This window comes from Schistocerca americana, chromosome X (assembly GCF_021461395.2).
Source record: "Schistocerca americana isolate TAMUIC-IGC-003095 chromosome X, iqSchAmer2.1, whole genome shotgun sequence".
Taxonomy (NCBI): domain Eukaryota; kingdom Metazoa; phylum Arthropoda; class Insecta; order Orthoptera; family Acrididae; genus Schistocerca; species Schistocerca americana.
In genome coordinates, this window is record NC_060130.1 from 40886989 (window position 1) to 40912327 (window position 25339).

Below are 25339 nucleotides of genomic sequence, written 5' to 3' on the forward strand. Positions count from 1 at the left end.
CATTCCTGTGACACAAGTTATAGATTCAGATGATTCACTTCTGGTTTACTGTATCCCTCGGACGTTCGTATTGACGATGAAACACAGAAATTGCATCGGAATTAAATACAAAAGGCACAATGCCAACTTAAGTACAAGAACACTGAGTCTTCTTACTGTCTATGTATTGAACGAATCCTGTGAGATTAGTTATAGATTCCGATGCTTCACATCAGGTTTACTGTATCCTTTGGACCTTCTTATTGTCGACGATACACCGAAATTGCATCGGAATTAAATAGAAAAGGCACAATGCCAACTTAAGTACAAGAAAACTGACTCTTCCTACTGTCTATATTTTGAACCATTCCTGAGACACTAGTTATAGATTCCGATGCTTCACCTCAGGTTCACTGTATCCCTCTGACCTTCTTATTGACGATGAAACACAGAAATTGCATCGGAATGAAACAGAAATGGCACAATGCCGTCTTAAGTACAAGCAGACGGACTCCTCTTAGTGCCCATGTTTTGAACCATTCCTGTGACGCTAGTTACAGATTCCGATGCTTCACTTCAGCTTTACTGTAACCCTAGGACCTTCTTATTGACGATGAAACGCAGAAATTGCATCGGAACTAAATACAAATGGCACAATGTCGACATAAGTAGAAGAAGACTGACTCTTCCTACTGTCTATGTTTTGAACGATTCCTGTTACATTAGTTATGGATTCCAATGATTCACTTCAGGTTTACTGTACCCTCTGACCTTCTTTTTGACGATGAAACACAGAAATTGCATCGGAATTAGATAGAAAAGGCACAATGTCGACTTAAGTACTAGAAGACTGACTCTTCCTACTGTCTATGTTTTGAACTATTCCTGTGACACTTGTTACAGATTCCGATGCTTCACCTCAGGTTCACTGTATCCCTCTGACCTTCTTATCGACGATGAAACACAGTAATCGCATCGGAATTAAATTGAAAAGGGCACAATGCCGACTTAAGTACTAGAAGACTGACTCTTCTTACTGTCTATGATTTGAAACATTCCTGTGACACTAGTTATAGATTCCGATGCTCCACATCAGGTTTACTGTATCCCTTGGACCTTCTTATTGACGATGAAACACAGAAATTTCATCGGAATTAAATACAAATGGCACAATGCCGACTTAAGTGCAAGAAGACTGACTCTTCTTACTGACTATTTTTTGAACCATTCCTGTGACACTAGTTATAGATTCCGATGCTTCACTTCAGGTTTACTGAATCCCTTGGACCTTCTTATTGACGGTGAAGCACAGAAATAGCATCGGATATAAATACAAAAGGTACAAAGCCGACATAAGTACATGTAGACCGAATCTTCCTACTGTCTATGTTTTGAACAATTCCTGTGACACTAGTTATAGATTCCGATGCTTCATTTCAGGTTTACTCTATCCCTTGGACCTTCTTATTGACGTTGAAACACAGATAGTGCATCGGAATTAAATACAAAAGGCACAATGCCAACTTAAGTACAAGAAGACTGACTCTCCCTACTGTCTATGTTTTGAACCATTCCTGTGGCACTAGTTAGAGATTCCGATGCTTCACTTCAGGTTTACTGTATCCCTCTGACCTTCTTATTGGCGATGAAACACAGTAATTGCATCGGAATTAAGTTGAAAAATGGACTTTGGCGACTTAAGTACAAGAAGACTGACTCTTCTTACAGTCTATGTTTTGAACCATTCCTGTGACACTATTTATAGTTTCCGATGCTCCGCTTCAGGTTTACTGTATCCCTTGGACCTTCTTATTGACGATGAAACACAGAGATTGCATCGGATTGAAATACAAAAAGCACAATTCTGACTTAAGTACAAGAAGACTGACTCTTCCTACTGACTATGTTATGAACCATTCCTGTGACACTAGTTACAGATGCCGATGCTTCACTTCAGGTTTACTGTATCCCTCTGACCATCGTATTGACGATGAGACACAGAAACAGCAGCGGAAATAAATACAAAATGCACAATGCCGACTTAAGTACATGTAGACTGAATCTTGCTACTGTCTACAATTTGAACCATTAGTGTGACACTAGTTACTGATTCCGATGCTTCATTTCTGGTTTACTGTATCCCTTGGACCTTCTTATTGACGATGAAACACAGACAGTGCATCGAAATTAAATACAAAAATCACAATGCCAACTTAAGTAAAAGAAGACTGCCTCTTCCTACTGTCTATGTTTCGAACCATTCCTGTGACACTAGTTATAGTTTCCGCTGCTTCACTTCAGGTTTACTGTACCCTCTGACCTTCGTTTTGACGATGAAACACAGAAATTGCATCGGAATTAAATAGATAAGGCACAATGCCGACATAAGTACAAGAAGACTGACTCTTCTTACTGACTATATCTTGATCCATTCCTGTGAAACTAGTTATAGATTCCGATGCTTCACTTCAGGTTTACTGTATCCCTTGGCCTACTTATTGACGATGAAACACAGAAATGGCATCAGAATTAAGTACAAAACGCAACATGCCGACTTAAGTACAAGAAGACTGACTCTTCTTACTGACTATGTTTTGAACCATTCCTGTGACACTAGTTGTAAACTCCGATGCTTCACTTCAGCTTTACTGTAACCCTAGGACCTTCTTATTGACGATGAAACACAGAAATTGCATCAGAACTAAATACAAATGGCACAATGTCGACTTAAGTACAAGAAGACTGACTCTTCCTACTGTCTACGTTTTGAGCGATTCCTGTTACATTAAATATGGATTCCAATGATTCACTTCAGGTTTACTGTACCCTTTGACCTTCTTTTTGACGATGAAACCCTGCAATTGAATCGGAATTAAATGCAAAAGGCACAATGCCGACTGAAGTACAAGAAGACTGACTCTTCTTACTGACTATGTGTTGAACCATTCTTGTGACGCTAGTTTTAGATTCCGATGCTTCACTTCAGGTTTACTGTATCCCTTGGACCTTCTTATTGACGATGAAACACAGATATTGCACCGTAATTAAATAGAAAAGGCACAATGCCGACTTAAGTACAAGAAGACTGACTCTTCCTACTGTCTATGTTTTTGACCATTCCTGTGACACTAGTTAGAGATTCCGATGCTTCACTTCAGGTTTACTGTATCCCTCTGACCTTCTTTATGACGATGAATCACAGAAATTGCATGGGAATTAAATACAAAAGGCACAATGCCGACTTAAGTAAAAGAAGACTGACTCTTCCTACTGTCTATGTTTTGAACCATTCCTGAGACACTATTTATAGATTCTGATGCTTCTCCTCAGGTTCACTGTATCCGTCTGACCTTCTTATTGAAGATGAAACACAGAAATAGCATCGGAATTAAATAGAAATGGCACAATGTCGTCTTAAGTACAAGCAGACTGACTCTTCCTAGTGTCTATGTTTAGAACCATTCCTGTGACGCTAGTTACAGATTCCGATGCTTTACCTCAGGTTTACTGTATCCCTTGGACTTTCTTATTGACGATGAAACAGAGAAATTGCATCGCAATTAAGTACAAAAGGCACAATGCCGACTTAGGTACAAGAACACTGACTCTTCTTACTGACTATGTTTTAAAATATTCCTGTGACACTAGTTAGAGATTCCGATGCTTCACTTCAGGTTTACGGTATCCCTCTGACCTTCTTATTGACGATGAAACACACTACTTGCATCGGAATTGAGTTGAAAATGGCACAATGCCGACTTAAGTACAAAAAGACTGACTCTTCGAACTGACTGTTTTGAACCATTCCTGTGACACAAGTTATAGATTCCGATGCTTCACTTCAGGTCTACTGTATCCCTCTGACCTTCTTATTGACGACGAAACACAGAAATTGTATCGGAATTAAATACAAACGGCACAATGCCAAGATAAGTACAAGAAGTCTGACTCTTCTTACTGACTATGTTTTGAACCATTCCTGTGACACTACTTATAGATTCCGATGTTTCACTTCAGGTTTACTGTATCCCTTGGACCTTCGTATTGACGATGAAACACAGAAATAGCATCGGAATTAAATACAAAAGGCACAATGCCAACTTAAGTACAAGAAGACTGACTCTTCTTACTGACTATGTTTTGAACCATTCCTGTGACACTAGTTATAGATTCCGATGCTTCACTTCAGGTTTACTCTATCCCTAGGACCTTCTTATTGACGATGAAACACAGAAACTGCATCGGAAATAAATACAAAAGGCACAACGCCGACTTAAGTACAAGAAGACTGACTCTTCCTACTGTCTATGTTTGAACGACTCCTGTGACATTGGTTATAGAGTCCGAGGCTTCACTTCAGGTTTACTATATCCTTTGGACCTTCTTATTGGCGACGAAATATAGAAATTGCATTGGAATTAAATAGAAAAGTCACATGCCGACTTAAGTACAAGAAGACTGACTCTTCTTACTGACTGTGTTTTGAACCATTAATGTGACGCTAGTTACAGATTCCGATGCTTCACTTTAGGTTTACTGTATCCCTTGGACCTTCTTGTTGACGATGAAACATAGATATTGCATCTTAATGAAATACAAAAGGCACAATGCCGACTTAAGCACAAGAGGGCTGACTCTTCCTAATGTCTATGCTTTGAACCATTCCTGTGACACTAGTTACAGATTCCGATGCTTCACTTCAGGTTTACTGTATCCCTCTGACCATCTTTTCGACGATGAAACACAGAAATTGCATCGGAATTAAATACAAAAGGCACAATGCCGACTTAAGTACAAGAAGACTGACACTTCCTACTGTCTATGTTTTGAACGATTCCTGTGACATTAGTTATTGATTCCGATGCTTCACTTCAGGTTTACTGTACCCTTTGGACCCTCTAATTGGCGACGAAATGCAGAAATAGCTTCGGAATGAAAAACAAAAATCACAATGCCGACTTAAGTACAAGACGACTACTCTTCTTACTGACTGTTTTGAACCATTCCTGTGACACTTGTTACAGATTCCGATGCTTCACCTCAGGTTCACTGTATCCCTCTGACCTTCTTATTGACGATGAAACACAGTAATCGCATCGGAATTAAATTGAAAAGGGCACAATGCCGACTTATGTACTAGAAGACTGACTCTTCTTACTGTCTATGATTTGAAACATTCCTGTGACACTAGTTGTAGATTCCGATGCTCCACATCAGGTTTACTGTATCCCTTGGACCTCCTTATTGACGATGAAACACAGACATTTCATCGGAATTAAATACAAATGGCACAATGCCGACTTAAGTGCAAGAAGACTGACTCTTCTTACTGACTATGTTTTGAACCATTCCTGTGACACTAGTTATAGATTCCGATGCTTCACTACAGGTTTACTGAATCCCTTGGACCTTCTTATTGACGGTGAAACACAGAAATTGCATCGGATATAAATACAAAAGGTACAAAGCCGACATAAGTACATGTAGACCGAATCTTCCTACTGTCTATGTTTTGAACAATTCCTGTGACACTAGTTATAGATTCCGATGCTTCATTTCAGGTTTACTCTATCCCTTGGACCTTCTTATTGACGATGAAACACAGATAGTGCATCGGAATTAAATACAAAAGGCACAATGCCAACTTAAGTACAAGAAGACTGACTCTCCCTACTGTCTATGTTTTGAACCATTCCTGTGGCACTAGTTAGAGATTCCGATGCTTCACTTCAGGTTTACTGTATCCCTCTGACTTTCTTATTGGCGATGAAACACAGTAATTGCATCGGAATTAAGTTGAAAAATGGACTTTGCCGACTTAAGTACAAGAATACTGACTCTTCTTACAGTCTATGTTTTGAACCATTCCTGTGACACTATTTATAGTTTCCGATGCTCCGCTTCAGGTTTACTGTATCCCTTGGACCTTCTTATTGACGATGAAACACAGAAATTGCATCGGATTTAAATACAAAAAGCACAATGCTGACTTAAGTACAAGAAGACTGACTCTTCCTACTGACTATGTTATGAACCATTCCTGTGACACTAGTTACAGATGCCGAATGCTTCACTTCAGGTTTACTGTATCCCTCTGACCTTCGTATTGACGATGAGACACAGAAACTGCAGCGGAAATAAATACAAAATGCACAATGCCGACTTAAGTACATGTAGACTGAATCTTGCTACTGTCTACAATTTGAACCATTAGTGTGACACTAGTTACAGATTCCGATGCTTCATTTCTGGTTTACTGTATCCCTTGGACCTTCTGATTGACGATGAAACACAGATAGTGCATCGAAATTAAATACAAAAATCACAATGCCAACTTAAGTAAAAGAAGACTGCCTCTTACTACTGTCTATGTTTCGAACCATTCCTGTGACACTAGTTATAGATTCCGCTGCTTCACTTCAGGTTTACTGTACCCTCTGACCTTCTTTTTGACGATGAAACACAGAAATTGCATCGGAATTAAGTAGATAAGGCACAATGCCGACATAAGTACAAGAAGACTGACTCTTCTTACTGACTATATCTTGATCCATTCCTGTGAAACTAGTTATAGATTCCGATGCTTCACTTCAGAATTACTGTATCCCTTGGCCCTACTTATTGACGATGAAACACAGAAATTGCATCAGAATTAAGTACAAAACGCAACATGCCGACTTAAGTACAAGAAGACTGACTCTTCTTACTGACTATGTTTTGAACCATTCCTGTGACACTAGTTGTAAACTCCGATGCTTCACTTCAGCTTTACTGTAACCCTAGGACCTTCTTATTGACGATGAAACACAGAAATTGCATCAGAACTAAATACAAATGGCACAATGTCGACTTAAGTACAAGAAGACTGACTCTTCCTACTGTCTATGTTTTGAACGATTCCTGTTACATTAAATATGGATTCCAATGATTCACATCAGGTTTACTGTACCCTCTGACCTTCTTTTTGACGATGAAACACAGAAATTGCATCGGAATTAAATGCAAAAGGCACAATGCCGACTGAAGTACAAGAAGACTGACTCTTCTTACTGACTATGTGTTGAACCATTCTTGTGACACTAGTTTTAGATTCCGATGCTTCACTTCAGGTTTACTGTATCCCTCTGACCTTCTTATTGACGATGAAGGACAGAAATTGCATCGGAATTAAATACAAAAGGCACAATGCCGACTTAAGTACAAGAAGACTGACTCTTCATACTGTCTATGTTTTGAACCATTCCTGTGACACTAGTTATAGATTCCGATGCTTCACTTCAGGTTTACTGTATCCCTTGCACCTTCGTATTGACGATGAAACACAGATATTACATCGGAATTAAATACAAAAGTCACAATGCCGACTTAAGTACAAGAAGACTGACCCTTCTTACTGTCTATGTTTAGAACCATTCCTGTGGCACTAGTTATAGATTCCGATGCTTCACTTCAGGTTTACTGTATGCCTCTGACCTTCTTATTGACGATGAGACACAGTAATTGCATCGGAATTAAATACAAAAGGCACAATGCCGACTTAAGTACAAGAAGACTGACTCTTCGTACTGACTATGTATTGAACCATTCCTGTGACACTAGTTATAGATTACGGTGATTCACTTCAGGTTTACTGTATCCCTTGGACCTTCTTATTGACGATGAAACACAGAAATTGCATTGGAATTAAATAGGAAAGGCACAATGCCGACTTAAGTACAAGAAGACTGACTCTTCTTACTGACTATGTTTGGAACCATTCCTGTGACACTAGTTATAGATTCCGATGATTCACTTCAGGTTTACTGTATCCCTCTGACCTTCTTATTGACGATGAAACACAGAAATTGCATCGGAATTAAATACAAAAGGCACAATTCCAACATAAGTACAAGAAGACTGACTCTTCTTACTGACTATGTCTTGAACCATTCCTGTGACACTACTTATAGATTCCGATGCTTCACTTCAGGTTTACTGTATCCCTTGGACCTTCGTATTGACGATGAAACACAGAAATTGCATCGGAATTAAATACAAAAGGCACAACGCCGACTTAAGTACAAGAAGACTGACTCTTCCTACTGTCTATGTTTGAACGACTCCTGTGACATTGGTTATAGAGTCCGAGGCTTCACTTCAGGTTTACTATATCCTTTGGACCTTCTTATTGGCGACGAAATATAGAAATTGCAGTGGAATTAAATAGAAAAGTCACATGCCGACTTAAGTACAAGAAGACTGACTCTTCTTACTGTCTATGTTTTGAACCATTCCTGTGACACTAGTTATAGATTCCGATGCTTCACTTCAGGTTTACTGTATCCCTTGGACCTTCTTATTGACGATGAAACACAGAAAATGCATCGGAATTAAATACAAAATGCACAATGCCGGCTTAAGTACAAGAAGATTAACTCTTCTTACTGACTGTTTCGAACCATTCCTGTGACACTAGTTATAGATTGCGATGCTTCACTTCAGGTTTACTGTACCCCTCTGACCTCCTTATTGACGATGAAGCACAGAAATTGCATGGGAATTAAACACAAAACGCACAATGCCGACTTAAGTACAAGAAGACTGACTCTTCTTTCTGTCTATGTTTTGAACCACTCCTGTGACGCTAGTTACAGATTCCGATGCTTCACTTTAGGGTTACTGTATCCCTCTGACATTCTTATTGACGATGAAACACTTAAATTGCATCGGAATTAAATAGAAAAGGCACAATGCCGACTTAAGTACAAGAAGACTGACTCTTCCTACTGTATATTATTTGAACCATTCCTGTGACACTAGTTATAGATTCCGATGCTTCACTTCAGGTTTACTGTATCGCTCGGACGTTCTTATTGACGATGAAACACAGAAATTGCATCGGAACTAAATAGAAAAGGCACAATGCCGACTTAAGTACAAGAAGACTGACTCTTCTTACTGACTGTGTTTTGAACCATTAATGTGACGCTAGTTACAGATTCCGATGCTTCACTTTAGGTTTACTGTATCCCTTGGACCTTCTTGTTGACGATGAAACATAGATATTGCATCTTAATGAAATACAAAAGGCACAATGCCGACTTAAGCACAAGAGGGCTGACTCTTCCTAATGTCTATGCTTTGAACCATTCCTGTGACACTAGTTACAGATTCCGATGCTTCACTTCAGGTTTACTGTATCCCTCTGACCATCTTTTCGACGATGAAACACAGAAATTGCATCGGAATTAAATACAAAAGGCACAATGCCGACTTAAGTACAAGAAGACTGACACTTCCTACTGTCTATGTTTTGAACGATTCCTGTGACATTAGTTATTGATTCCGATGCTTCACTTCAGGTTTACTGTACCCTTTGGACCCTCTAATTGGCGACGAAATGCAGAAATAGCTTCGGAATGAAAAACAAAAATCACAATGCCGACTTAAGTACAAGACGACTACTCTTCTTACTGACTGTTTTGAACCATTCCTGTGACACTTGTTACAGATTCCGATGCTTCACCTCAGGTTCACTGTATCCCTCTGACCTTCTTATTGACGATGAAACACAGTAATCGCATCGGAATTAAATTGAAAAGGGCACAATGCCGACTTAAGTACTAGAAGACTGACTCTTCTTACTGTCTATGATTTGAAACATTCCTGTGACACTAGTTGTAGATTCCGATGCTCCACATCAGGTTTACTGTATCCCTTGGACCTCCTTATTGACGATGAAACACAGACATTTCATCGGAATTAAATACAAATGGCACAATGCCGACTTAAGTGCAAGAAGACTGACTCTTCTTACTGACTATGTTTTGAACCATTCCTGTGACACTAGTTATAGATTCCGATGCTTCACTACAGGTTTACTGAATCCCTTGGACCTTCTTATTGACGGTGAAACACAGAAATTGCATCGGATATAAATACAAAAGGTACAAAGCCGACATAAGTACATGTAGACCGAATCTTCCTACTGTCTATGTTTTGAACAATTCCTGTGACACTAGTTATAGATTCCGATGCTTCATTTCAGGTTTACTCTATCCCTTGGACCTTCTTATTGACGATGAAACACAGATAGTGCATCGGAATTAAATACAAAAGGCACAATGCCAACTTAAGTACAAGAAGAATGACTCTCCCTACTGTCTATGTTTTGAACCATTCCTGTGGCACTAGTTAGAGATTCCGATGCTTCACTTCAGGTTAACTGTATCCCTCTGACTTTCTTATTGGCGATGAAACACAGTAATTGCATCGGAATTAAGTTGAAAAATGGACTTTGCCGACTTAAGTACAAGAATACTGACTCTTCTTACAGTCTATGTTTTGAACCATTCCTGTGACACTATTTATAGTTTCCGATGCTCCGCTTCAGGTTTACTGTATCCCTTGGACCTTCTTATTGACGATGAAACACAGAAATTGCATCGGATTTAAATACAAAAAGCACAATGCTGACTTAAGTACAAGAAGACTGACTCTTCCTACTGACTATGTTATGAACCATTCCTGTGACACTAGTTACAGATGCCGAATGCTTCACTTCAGGTTTACTGTATCCCTCTGACCTTCGTATTGACGATGAGACACAGAAACTGCAGCGGAAATAAATACAAAATGCACAATGCCGACTTAAGTACATGTAGACTGAATCTTGCTACTGTCTACAATTTGAACCATTAGTGTGACACTAGTTACAGATTCCGATGCTTCATTTCTGGTTTACTGTATCCCTTGGACCTTCTGATTGACGATGAAACACAGATAGTGCATCGAAATTAAATACAAAAATCACAATGCCAACTTAAGTAAAAGAAGACTGCCTCTTACTACTGTCTATGTTTCGAACCATTCCTGTGACACTAGTTATAGATTCCGCTGCTTCACGTCAGGTTTACTGTACCCTCTGACCTTCTTTTTGACGATGAAACACAGTAATCGTATCGGAATTAAATTGAAAAAGGCACAATGCCGACTTAAGTACTAGAAGACTGACTCTTCCTACTGTCTATGCTTTGAACCATTCCTGTGACACTAGTTATAAATTCCGATTCTTCACTTCAAGTTTACTGTATCCCTTGGACGTTCTTATTGACGATGAAACACAGAAATTGCATCGGAATTAAATAGAAAAGGCACAATGCCGACTTAAGTACAAGAAGACTGACTCTTCCTACTGTGTATGTTTTTGACCATTCCTGTGACACTAGTTAGAGATTCCGATGCTTCACTTCAGGTTTACTGTATCCCTCTGACCTTCTTTTTGACGATGAAACACAGAAATTGCATCGGAATTAAATGCAAAAGGCACAATGCCGACTGAAGTACAAGAAGACTGACTCTTCTTACTGACTATGCGTTGAACCATTCTTGTGACACTAGTTTTAGATTCCGATGCTTAACTTCAGGTTTACTGTATCCCTCTGACCTTCTTATTGACGATGAAACACAGTAATCGTATCGGAATTAAATTGAAAAAGGCACAATGCCGACTTAAGTACTAGAAGACTGACTCTTCCTACTGTCTATGCTTTGAACCATTCCTGTGACACTAGTTATAAATTCCGATTCTTCACTTCAAGTTTACTGTATCCCTTGGACGTTCTTATTGACGATGAAACACAGAAATTGCATCGGAATTAAATAGAAAAGGCACAATGCCGACTTAAGTACAAGAAGACTGACTCTTCCTACTGTGTATGTTTTTGACCATTCCTGTGACACTAGTTAGAGATTCCGATGCTTCACTTCAGGTTTACTGTATCCCTCTGACCTTCTTTATGACGATGAATCACAGAAATTGCATGGGAATTAAATACAAAAGGCACAATGCCGACTTAAGTAAAAGAAGACTGACTCTTCCTACTGTCTATGTTTTGAACCATTCCTGAGACACTATTTATAGATTCTGATGCTTCTCCTCAGGTTCACTGTATCTGTCTGACCTTCTTATTGAAGATGAAACACAGAAATAGCATCGGAATTAAATAGAAATGGCACAATGCCGTCTTAAGTACAAGCAGACTGACTCTTCCTAGTGTCTATGTTTAGAACCATTCCTGTGACGCTAGTTACAGATTCCGATGCTTTAACTCAGGTTTACTGTATCCCTTGGACTTTCTTATTGACGATGAAACAGAGAAATTGCATCGAAATTAAGTACAAAAGGCACAATGCCGACTTAGGTACAAGAACACTGACTCTTCTTGCTGACTATTTTTTAAAATACTCCTGTGACACTAGTTAGAGATTCCGATGCTTCACTTCAGGTTTACGGTATCCCTCTGACCTTCTTATTGACGATGAAACACACTACTTGCATCGGAATTAAGTTGAAAATGGCACAATGCCGACTTAAGTACTAAAAGACTGACTCTTCTTACTGTCTATGTTTTGAACCATTCCTGTGTCACTAGTCATAGATTCCGATGCTCCACTTCAGGTTTACTGTATCCCTTGGACCTTCTTATTGACGATGAGACACAGAAATTGCATCGGAATTAAAAACAAAAGGCACAATGCCGACTTAAGTACAAGCAGACTGACTCTTCTTACTGACTATGTTTTGAACCATTACTGTGACACTAGTTATAGATTCCGATGCTTCACTTCAGGTTTACTGTATCCCTCTGACCTTCTTATTGACGATGAAACACACTAATTGCATAGGAATTAAATACAAAAGGCACAATGCCGACTTAAGTTCAAGAAGGCTGACTCTACCTACTGTCTATGTTTTTGGTCCATTCCTGTGACACTAGTTATGGATTCCGATGCATCACATCACGTTTACTATATCCTTTGGACCTTCTTATTGACGATAAAACACAGAAATTGCATCGGATTTAAATAGAAAAGGCACAATGCCGACGTAAGTACAAGAAGACTGACTCTTCTTACTCACTGTTTTGGACCATTCATGTGACACTAGTTATAGATTCCGATGCTTCACTTAAGGTTTACTGTATCCCTCTGTAATTCTTATTGACGATGAAACACAGAAAATGGATCGGAATTAAACACAAAAGGCACAATGCCGAATTAAGTACAAGAAGACAGACTCTTCGAACTGACTGTTTTGAACCATTCCTGTGACACTAGTTATAGATTCCGATGCTTCACTTTAGGTTTACTGTATCCCTTGGACCTCCTAATTGACGAAGAATACAGAAATTGCATCGGAATTAAATAGAAAAGGCACAATGCCGACTTAAGTACAAGAAGCCCGACTCTTCCTACTGTCTATGCTTTGAACCATTCCTGTGACACTAGTTATAGATTCCGATGCTTCACTTCAGGTTCACTGTATCCCTCTGACCTTCTTTTTGACGATAAAACACAGAAATTACATCGGAATTAAATACAAAAGGCACAATGCCGACTTAAGTACAAGAAGACTGACTCTTCTTACTGTCTATGTTTTGAACCATTCCTGTGACACTAGTTATAGATACCGATGCTTCACTTCAGGTTTACTGTATCCCTTGGACCTTCTTATTGACGAAGATACACAGAAATTGCATCGGAATTAAATACAAAATGCACAATGCCGACTTAAGTACAAGAAGACAGACTCTTCGAACTGACTGTTTTGAACCATTCCTGTGACACAAGTTATAGATTCCGATGCTTCACTTCAGGTCTACTGTATCCCTCTGACCTTCTTATTGACGACGAAACACAGAAATTGTATCGGAATTAAATACAAAAGGCACAATGCCAAGATAAGTACAAGAAGTCTGACTCTTCTTACTGACTATGTTTTGAACCATTCCTGTGACACTACTTATAGATTCCGATGTTTCACTTCAGGTTTACTGTATCCCTTGGACCTTCGTATTGACGATGAAACACAGAAATAGCATCGGAATTAAATACAAAAGGCACAATGCCGACTTAAGTACAAGAAGACTGACTCTTCTTACTGACTATGTTTTGAACCATTCCTGTGACACTAGTTATAGATTCCGATGCTTCACTTCAGGTTTACTCTATCCCTAGGACCTTCTTATTGACGATGAAACACAGAAACTGCATCGGAAATAAATTCAAAAGGCACAATGCCGACTTAAGTACAAGAAGACTGACTCTTCCGACTGTCTATGCTTTGAACCATTCCTGTGACACTAGTTATAGATTCCGATGCTTCAATTCAGGTTTGCTATATCCTTTGGACCTTCTTATTGGCGACGAAATACAGAAATTGCATTGGACTTAATTAGAAAAGGCACATTGCCGACTTAAGTACAAGAAGACTGACTCTTCTTACTGTCTATCTTTTGAACCATTCCTGTGACTCTAGTTATAGATTCCGATGCTTCACTTCAGGTTTACTGTATCCCTTGGACCTTCTTATTGACGATTAAATACAGAAAATGCGTCGGAATTAAATACAAAAGGCACAATGCCGACTTAAGTACAAGACGATTGACTCTTCTTAATGACTGCTTTGAACCATTCCTGTGACACTAGTTATAGATTCCGATGCTTCACTTCAGGTTTACTGTATCCCTCTGACCTTCTTATTGACGATGAAGGACAGAAATTGCATCGGAATTAAATACAAAAGGCACAATGCCGACTTAAGTACAAGAAGACTGACTCTTCATACTGTCTATGTTTTGAACCATTCCTGTGACACTAGTTATAGATTCCGATGCTTCACTTCAGGTTTACTGTATCCCTTGCACCTTCGTATTGACGATGAAACACAGATATTACATCGGAATTAAATACAAAAGTCACAATGCCGACTTAAGTACAAGAAGACTGACCCTTCTTACTGTCTATGTTTAGAACCATTCCTGTGGCACTAGTTATAGATTCCGATGCTTCACTTCAGGTTTACTGTATCCCTCTGACCTTCTTATTGACGATGAGACACAGAAATTGCATCGGAATTAAATACAAAAGGCACAATGCCGACTTAAGTACAAGAAGACTGCCTCTTCGTACTGACTATGTATTGAACCATTCCTGTGACACTAGTTATAGATTACGGTGATTCACTTCAGGTTTACTGTATCCCTTGGACCTTCTTATTGACGATGAAACACAGAAATTGCATTGGAATTAAATAGGAAAGGCACAATGCCGACTTAAGTACAAGAAGACTGTCCCTTCTTACTGACTATGTTTGGAACCATTACTGTGACACTAGTTATAGATTCCGATGCTTCACTTCCGGTTTACTGTATCCCTCTGACCCACTTATTGACGATGAAACACAGATATTGCATCGGAAGTAAATAGAAAATTCACAATGCCGACTTAAGTACAAGAAGACTGACTCTTCTTACTGACTATGTTTTGAACCATTCCTGTGACACTAGTTATAGATTCCGATGATTCACTTCAGGTTTACTGTATCCCTCTGACCTTCTTATTGACGATGAAACACAGAAATTGCATCGGAATTAAATACAAAAGGCACTATTCCAACATAAGTACAAGAAGACTGACTCTTCTTACTGACTATGACTTGAACCATTCCTGTGACACTACTTATAGATTCCGATGCTTCACTTCAGGTTTACTGTATCCCTTGGACCTTCGTATTGACGATGAAACACAGAAATTGCATCGGAATTAAATACAAAAGGCACAACGCCGACTTAAGTACAAGAAGACTGACTCTTCCTACTGTCTATGTTTGAACGATTCCTGTGACATTGGTTATAGAGTCCGATGCTTCACTTCAGGTTTACTATATCCTTTGGACCTTCTTATTGCCGACGAAATATAGAAATTGCATTGGAATTAAATAGAAAAGGCACATTGCCGACTTAAGTACAAGAAGACTGACTCTTCTTACTGTCTATGTTTTGAACCATTCCTGTGACACTAGTTATAGATTCCGATGCTTCACTTCAGGTTTACTGTATCCCTTGGACCTTCTTATTGACGATGAATCACAGAAAATGCATCGGAATTAAATACAAAATGCACAATGCCGGGTTAAGTACAAGAAGATTAACTCTTCTTACTGACTGTTTCGAACCATTCCTGTGACACTAGTTATAGATTGCGATGCTTCACTTCAGGTTTACTGTACTCCTCTGACCTCCTTATTGACGATGAAGCACAGAAATTGCATCGGAATTAAATACAAAACGCACAATGCCGACTTAAGTACAAGAAGACTGACTCTTCTTTCTGTCTATGTTTTGAACCATTCCTGTGACGCTAGTTACAGATTACGATGCTTCACTTCAGGGTTACTGTATCCCTCTGACATTCTTATTGACGATGAAACACTGAAATTGCATCGGAATTAAATAGAAAAGGCACAATGCCGACTTAAGTACAAGAAGACTGACACTTCCTACTGTCTATGTTTTGAACCATTCCTGTGACACTAGTTATAGATTCCGATGCTTCACTTCAGGTTTACTGTATCCTTCTGACCTTCTTTTTGACGATGAAACACAGAAATTGCATCGGAATTAAATACAAAAGGCACAATGCCGACTTAAGTACAAGAAGACTGACTCTTCCTACTGTCTATGTTTTGATCGATTCCTGTGACATTAGTTATAGATACCGATGCTTCACTTCAGGTTTACTGTATCCTTTGGACCTTCTTATTGGCGACGAAGTACAGAAATTGCATCGGAATTAAATACAAAAGGCACAATGCCGACTTATGTACAAGAAGACTGACTCTTCTTACTGACTGTTTCGAACCATTCCTGTGACACTAGTTATAGATACCGATGCTTCACTTCAGGTTTACTGTATCCCTCTGACCTTCTTATTGACGATGAAGCACAGAAATTGCATCGGAATTAAATACAAATGGCACAATGCCGACTTATGTACAAGAAGACTGACTCTTCTTACTGTCTATGTATTAAACCATTCCTGTGACACTAGTTATAGATTCCGATGCTTCACTTCAGGTTTACTGTATCCCTCTGACCTTCTTATTGACGATGAAACACAGATATTGCATCGGAATTAAATACAAACGGCACAATGCCGACTTAAGTACAAGAAGACTGACCCTTCTTACTGTCTATGTTTCGAACCATTCCTGTGACACTAGTTATAGATTCCGATTCTTCACTTCAGGTTTACTGTATCCCTCTGCCCTTCTTTTTGACGATGAAACACAGAAACTGCAACGGAATTAAATACAAAAGGCACAATGCCGACTTAGGTACAAGAAGACTGACTCTTCTTTCTGTCTATGTTTTGAACCATTCCTGTGACGCTAGTTACAGATTCCGATGCTTCACTTCAGGGTTACTGTATCCCATGGACGTTCTTATTGACGATGAAACACAGTAATTGCATCGGAATTAAATACAAAAGGCACAATGCCGACTTAACTACAAAAAGACTGACTCTTCCTACTGTCTATGTTTTGAACCATTCCTGTGACACTAGTTACAGATTCTGATGCTTCACTTCAGGTTTACTGTATCCTTCTGACCTTCTTTTTGACGATGAAACACAGAAATTGCATCGGAATTAAATACAAAAGGCACAATGCCGACTTAAGTACAAGAAGACTGACTCTTCCTACTGTCTATGTTTTGAATGATTCCTGTGACATTAGTTATAGATACCGATGCTTCACTTCAGGTTTACTGTATCCTTTGGACCTTCTTATTGGCGACGAAGTACAGAAATTGCATCGGAATTAAATACAAAAGGCACAATGCCGACATATGTACAAGAAGACAGACTCTTCTTACTGACTGTTTCGAACCGTTCCTGTGACACTAGTTATAGATTCCGATGCTTCACTTCAGGTTTACTGTATCCCTCTGACCTTCTTATTGCCGATGAAGCACAGAAATTGCATCGGAATTAAATGCAAAAGGCCCAATGCCGACTTAAGTACAAGGAGACTGACTCTTCTTACTGTCTATGTTTTGAACAATTCCTGTGACACTAGTTATAGATTCCGATGCTTCACTTCAGGTTTAATGTATCCCTTGCACCTTTTTATTGACGATGAAACACAGATATTGCATCGGAATTAAATACAAAAGGCACAATGCCGACTTAAGTACAAGAAGACTGACCCTTCTTACAGTCTATGTTTAGAACCATTCCTGTGACACTAGTTATAGATTCCGATGCTTCACTTCAGGTTTACTGTATCCCTCTGACCTTCTTATTGGCGATGAAACACAGAAATTGCATCGGAATTAAATACAAAAGGCACAATGCCGACTTAAGTACAAGAAGACTGACTCCTCGTACTGACTATGTTTTGAACCATTCCTGTGACACTAGTTATAGATTACGATGATTCACTTCAGGTTTACTGTATCCCTTGGACCTTCTTATTGACGATGAAACACAGAAATTGCATCGGAATTAAATAGAAAAGGCACAATGACGATATCAGTACAAGAAGACTGATTCTTCTTACTGACTATGTTTTGAACCATTCCTGTGACGCTAGTTACAGATTCCGATGCTTCACTTCAGGTTTACTGTATCCCTTGGACCTTCTTATTGACGATGAAACACAGATATTGCATCGGAATTAAATACAAAAGGCATAATGCCGACTTAAGTACAAGAAGACTGACTCTTCCTACTGTCGATGTTCATTCCTGTGACAGTAGTTACAGATTCCGATGATTCACTTCAGGTTTACTGTATCCTTCTGACCTTCTTTTTGACGATGAAACACAGAAATTGCATCGGAAATAAATACAAAAGGCACAATGCAGACTTAAGTACAAGAAGACTGACTCTTCCTACTGTCTATGTTTTGAACGATTCCTGTGACATTAGTTATTGATTCCGATGCTTCACTTCTGGTGTACTGTATCCTTTGGACTTTCTAATTGGCGACGAAAAGCAGAAATAGCTTCGGAATTAAATACAAAAGGCACAATGCCGACTTAAGTACAAGAAGACTGACTCTTCTTACTGACTGTTTTGAACCATTCCTGTGACAATTGTTATAGATTCAGATGCTTCACTTCAGGTTTACTGTATCCCTCTGACCTTCTTTTTGCCGATGAAACACAGAAATTGCATCGGAATTAAATACAAAAGGCACAATGCCGACTTAAGTACAAGAAGACTGACTCTTTGTACCTACTATGTTTTGAACCATTCCTGTGACACTAGTAACAGATTACGATGATTCACTTCAGGATTACTGTATCCCTTGGCCCTTCTTATTGACAATGAAACACAGAAATTGCATCGGAATTAAATAGAAAAGGCACAATGCAGACTTAAGTGCAAGAAGACTGACTCTACTTACTGACTATGTTTTGAACCATTCCTGTGACACTATTTATAGATTCCGATGCTTCACTTCAGGTTTACTGTATCCCTTGGACCTTCTTATTGACGATGAAGCACAGATATTGCATCGGAATTAAATACAAAAGGCACAATGCCGACTTAAGTAAAAGAAGACTGACTCTTCTTTCTGTCTAAGTTTTGAACCATTCCTGTGACGCTAGTTACAGATTCCGATGCTTCACTTCAGGTTTACTGTATCCCTCTGACATTCTTATTGACGATGAAACACTGAAATGGCATCGGAATTAAATAGAAAAGGCACAATGCCGACATAAGCACAAGAAGACTGACTCTTCCTACTGTCTATGATTTGAACCATTCCTGTGACACTAGTTGTAGATTCCGATGCTTCACTTCAGGTTTGCTGTATCCCTTGGACGTTCTTATTGACGATGAAACACAGAAATTGCATCGGAATTAAATAGAAAAAGCACAATGCCGACTTATGTACAAGAAGACTGACTCTTTTTACTGACTATGTTTTGAACCATTAATGTGACGCTAGTTACAGATTCCGATGCTTCACTTCAGGTTTACTGTATCCCTTGGACCTTCTTGTTGACGATGAAACACAGATATTGCATCATAATTAAATACAAAAGGCACAATGCCGACTTAAGTACAAGAGGACTGCCTCTTCCTACTGTCTATGTTTTGAACCATTCCTGTGACGCTAGTTACAGATTCCGATGCTCTACTTAAGGGTTACTGTATCCCTCTGATATTCTTATTGACGATGAAACACTGAAATTGCATCGGAATTATATAGAAAAGGTACAATGCCGACTTAAGTACAAGAAGACTGACTCTTCTTGCTGTCATTGTTTTGAACCATTCCTGTGACACTAGTTATAGATTCCGATGCTTCACTTCAGCTTTACTGTATCCCTTGGACCTTCTTGTTGACGATGAAACACAAAAATTGCATCGGAATTAAATAGAAAACGAACAATGCCGACTAAAGTACAAGAAGACTGACTCTCCGTTCTGTCTATGTTTTGAACCATTCCTGTGACGCTAGTTACAGATTCCGATGCTTCACTTCGGGGTTACTGTATCCCTCTGACATTCTTATTGACGATGAAACACTGAAATTGCATCGGAATTATATAGAATAGGTACAATGCTGACATAAGTACAAGAACACTGACTCTTCCTACAGTCTATGTTTTGAACCATTCCTGTGACACTAGTTATAGATTCCGATGCTTCACGTCAGGGTCACTGTATCCTTAGGACTTTCTTATTGACGAAGAAAAACACAGTAATTGCATCGGAATTACATACAAAAGGCACAATGCCGACTTAAGTACAAAAAGACTGACTCTTCCTACTGTCTATGTTTTGAACCATTCCTGTGACACTAGTTACAGATTCCGATGCTTCACTTCAGGTTTACTGTATCCTTCTGACCTTCTTTTTGACGATGAAACACAGAAATTGAATCGGAATTAAAAACAAAAGGCACAATTCCGCCTTAAGTACAAGAAGACTGACTCTTCCTACTGTCTATGTTTCGAACGATTCCTGTGGCATTAGTTATAGATACCGATGCTTCACTTCAGATTTACTTTATCCTTTGGACCTTCTTATTGGCGACGAAGTACAGATATTGCATCGGAATTAAATAGAAAAGGCACAATGCCGACTTATGTACAAGAAGACTACCTCTTCTTAGTGACTGTTGCGAACCATTCCTGTTACACTAGTTATAGATTCCGATGCTTCACTTCAGGTTTACTGTATCCCTCTGACCTTATTATTGACGATGAAGCACAGAAATTGCATCGGAATTAAATACAAAAGGCACAATGCCGACTTAAGCACAAGAAGACTGACTCTTCTTATTGTCTATGTTTGAACCATTCCTGTGACACTAGTTATAGATTCCGATGCTTCACTTCAGGTTTAATGTATCCCCTGCACCTTCTTATGGACGATGAAACACAGATATTGCATCGGAATTAAATACAAAAGGCACAATGCCGACTTAAGTACAAGAAGACAGACCCTTCTTACTGTCTATGTTTAGAACCATTCCTGTGACACTAGTTATAGATGCCGATGCTTCACTTCAGGTTTACTGTATCCCTCTGACCTTCTTATTGACGATGAAACACAGAAATTGCATCGGAATTAAATACAAAAGGCACAATGCCGACTTAAGTACAAGAAGACTGACTCTTCGTACTGACTATGTTTTGAACCATTCCTGTGACACTAGTTATAGATTACGATGATTCACTTCAGGTTTAATGTATCCCTTGGACCCTCTTATTGACGATGAAACACAGAAATTGCATCGGAATTAAATAGAAAAGGCACAATGACGACTTCAGTACAAGAAACTGACTCTTCTTACTGACTGTGTTTTGAACCATTTCTGTGACGCTAGTTACAGATTCCGATGCTTCACTTCAGGTTTACTGTATCCCTTGGACCTTCTTATTGACGATGAAACACAGATATTGCATCGGAATTAAATACAAAAGGCATAATGCCGACTTAAGTACAAAAAGACTGACTCTTCCTACTGTCTATGTTTTGAACCATTCCTGTGACAGTAGTTACAGATTCCGATGCTTCACTTCAGGTTTACTGTATCCCTCCGACCTTCTGTTTGACGATGAAACACAGAAATTGCATCGGAATTAAATACAAAAGGCACAATGCCGACTTAAGTACAAGAAGACTGACTCTTCCTACTGTCTATGTTTGGAACGATTCCTGTGTCATTAGTTATTGATTCCGAACTTCGCTTCAGGTTTACTGTATCCTTTGGACCTTCTAATTGGCGACGAAATGCAGAAATAGCTTCGGAATTAAATACAAAGGCACAATGCCGACTTAAGTACAAGAGGACTGACTCTTCTTACTGACTGTTTTGATCCATTCCTGTGACACTTATTATAGATTCCGATGCTTCACTTCAGGTTTACTGTATCCCTCTGACCTTCATTTTGACGATGAAACACAGAAATTGCATCGGAATTAAATAAAAAAGGCACAATGCCGACTTAGGTACAAGAAGACTGACTCTTCCTACTGTCTATGTTTTGAACGATTCCTGTGACATTAGTTATAGATTCCGATGCTTCACTTCAGGTTTACTGTATGCTTTGGTCCTTCTTATTGACGATGAAACACAGAAAATGCATCGGAATTAAATACAAAAGGCACAATACCGACTTAAGTACAAGAACATTGACTCTTCTTACTGACTGTTTTGAACCATTCCTGTGACACTAGTTATAGATTCCGATGCTTCACTTCAGGTTTACTGTATCCCTCTGACCTTCATATTGACGAAGAAACACAGAAATTGCATCGGAATTAAATATAAAAGGCACAATGCCGACTTAAGTACAAGAATACTGACTCTTCTTACTGTCTAAGTTTTGAAACATTCCTGTGACACTAGTTATAGATTCCGATGCTTCACTTCAGATTTACTGTATCCCTTGGACCTTCTTATTGACGATGAAACACAGAAATTGCATCGGAATTAATTAGAAGAGGCACAATGCCGACTTAAGTACAAGTAGACTGACTCTTCTTGCTGTTTATGTTTTGAACCATTCCTGTGACACTATTTATAGATTCCGATGCTTCACTTCAGGTTTACTGTATCCCTTGGACCTTCTTATTGACGATGAAACACAGAAATTGCATTGGAATTAAATACAAAAGGCACAATGCCGACTTAAGTAAAAGAAGACTGACTCTTCTTTCTGTCTATGTTTTTAACCATTCCTGTGACGCTAGTTACAGATTCCGATGCTTCACTTCAGGTTTACTGTATCCCTCTGACATTCTTATTGACGATGAAACACTGAAATGGCATCGGAATTAAATAGAAAAGGCACAATGCCGACTTAAGTACAAGAAGACTGACTCTTCCTACTGCCTATGATTTGAACCATTCCTGTGACACTAGTTATAGATTCCGATGCTTCACTTCAGGTTTACTGTATCCCTTGGACGTTCTTATTGACGATGAAACACAGAAATTGCATCGGAATTAAATAGAAAAAGCACAATGCCGACTTATGTACAAGAAGACTGACTCTTGTTACTGACTATGTTTTGAACCATTAATGTGACGCTAGTTACAGATTCCGATGCTTCACTTCAGGTTTACTGTATCCCTTGGACCTTCTTGTTGACGATGAAACACAGATATTGTATCTTAATTAAATACAAAAGGCACAATGCCGACTTAAGTACAAGAGGACTGCCTCTTCCTACTGTCTATGTTTTGAACCATTCCTGTGACGCTAGTTACAGATTCCGATGCTTCACTTCAGGGTTACTGTACCCCTCTGATATTCTTATTGACGATGAAACACTGAAATTGCATCGGAATTATATAGAAAAGGTACAATGCCGACTTAAGTACAAGAAGACTGACTCTTCTTGCTGTCATTGTTTTGAACCATTCCTGTGACACTAGTTATAGATTCCGATGCTTCACTTCAGCTTTACTGTATCCCTTGGACCTTCTTGTTGACGATGAAACACAGAAATTGCATCGGAATTAAATAGAAAACGAACAATGCCGACTTAAGTACAAGAAGACTGACTCTCCGTTCTGTCTATGTTTTGAACCATTCCTGTACGCTAGTTACGGATTCCGATGCTTCACTTCAGGGTTACTGTATCCCTCTGACATTCTTATTGACGATGAAACACTGTTATTGCATCGGAATTATATAGAAAAGGTACAATGACGACATAAGTACAAGAAGACTGACTCTTCCTACAGTCTATGTTTTGAACCATTCCTGTGACACTAGTTATAGATTCCGATGCTTCACTTCAGCAGGGTTACTGTATCCCTTGGACTTTCTTATTGACGATGAAGCACAGAAATTGCATCGGAATTAAATACAAAAGGCACAATGCCGACTTAAGTACAAGAAGACTGACTCTTCTTACTGTCTATGTTTGAACCATTCCTGTGACACTAGTTATAGATTCCGATGCTTCACATCAGGTTTAATGTATCCCCTGCACCTTCTTATGTACGATGAAACACAGATATTGCATCGGAATTAAATACAAAAGGCACAATGCCGACTTAAGTACAAGAAGACAGACCCTTCTTACTCTCTATGTTTAGAACCATTCCTGTGACACTAGTTATAGATTCCGATGCTTCACTTCAGGTTTACTGTATCCCTTGGACCCTCTTATTGACGATGAAACACAGAAATTGCATTGGAATTAAATAGAAAAGGCACAATGACGACTTCAGTACAAGAAACTGACTCTTCTTACTGACTGTGTTTTGAACCATTTCTGTGACGCTAGTTACAGATTCCGATGCTTCACTTCAGGTTTACTGTATCCCTTCGACCTTCTTATTGACGATGAAACACAGATATTGCATCGGAATTAAATACAAAAGGCATAATGCCGACTTAAGTACAAAAAGACTGACTCTTCCTACTGTCTATGTTTTGAACCATTCCTGTGACAGTAGTTACAGATTCCGATGCTTCACTTCAGGTTTACTGTATCCCTCTGACCTTCATTTTGACGATGAAACACAGAAATTGCATCGGAATTAAATACAAAAGGCACAATGCCGACTTAAGTACAAGAAGACTGACTCTTCCTACTGTCTATGTTTGGAACGATTCCTGTGTCATTAGTTATTGATTCCGAACTTCACTTCAGGTTTACTGTATCCTTTGGACCTTCTAATTGGCGACGAAATGCAGAAATAGCTTCGGAATTAAATACAAAGGCACAATGCCAACTTAAGTACAAGAAGACTGACTCTTCTTACTGACTGTTTTGAACCATTCCTGTGACACTTATCATAGATTCCGATGCTTCACTTCAGGTTTACTGTATCCCTCTGACCTTCATTTTGACGATGAAACACAGAAATTGCATCGGAATTAAATACAAAAGGCACAATGCCGACTTAGGTACAAGAAGACTGACTCTTCCTACTGTCTATGTTTTGAACGATTCCTGTGACATTAGTTATAGATTCCGATGCTTCACTTAAGGTTTATTGTATCCTTTGGTCCTTCTTATTGACGAAGAAACACAGAAAATGCATCGG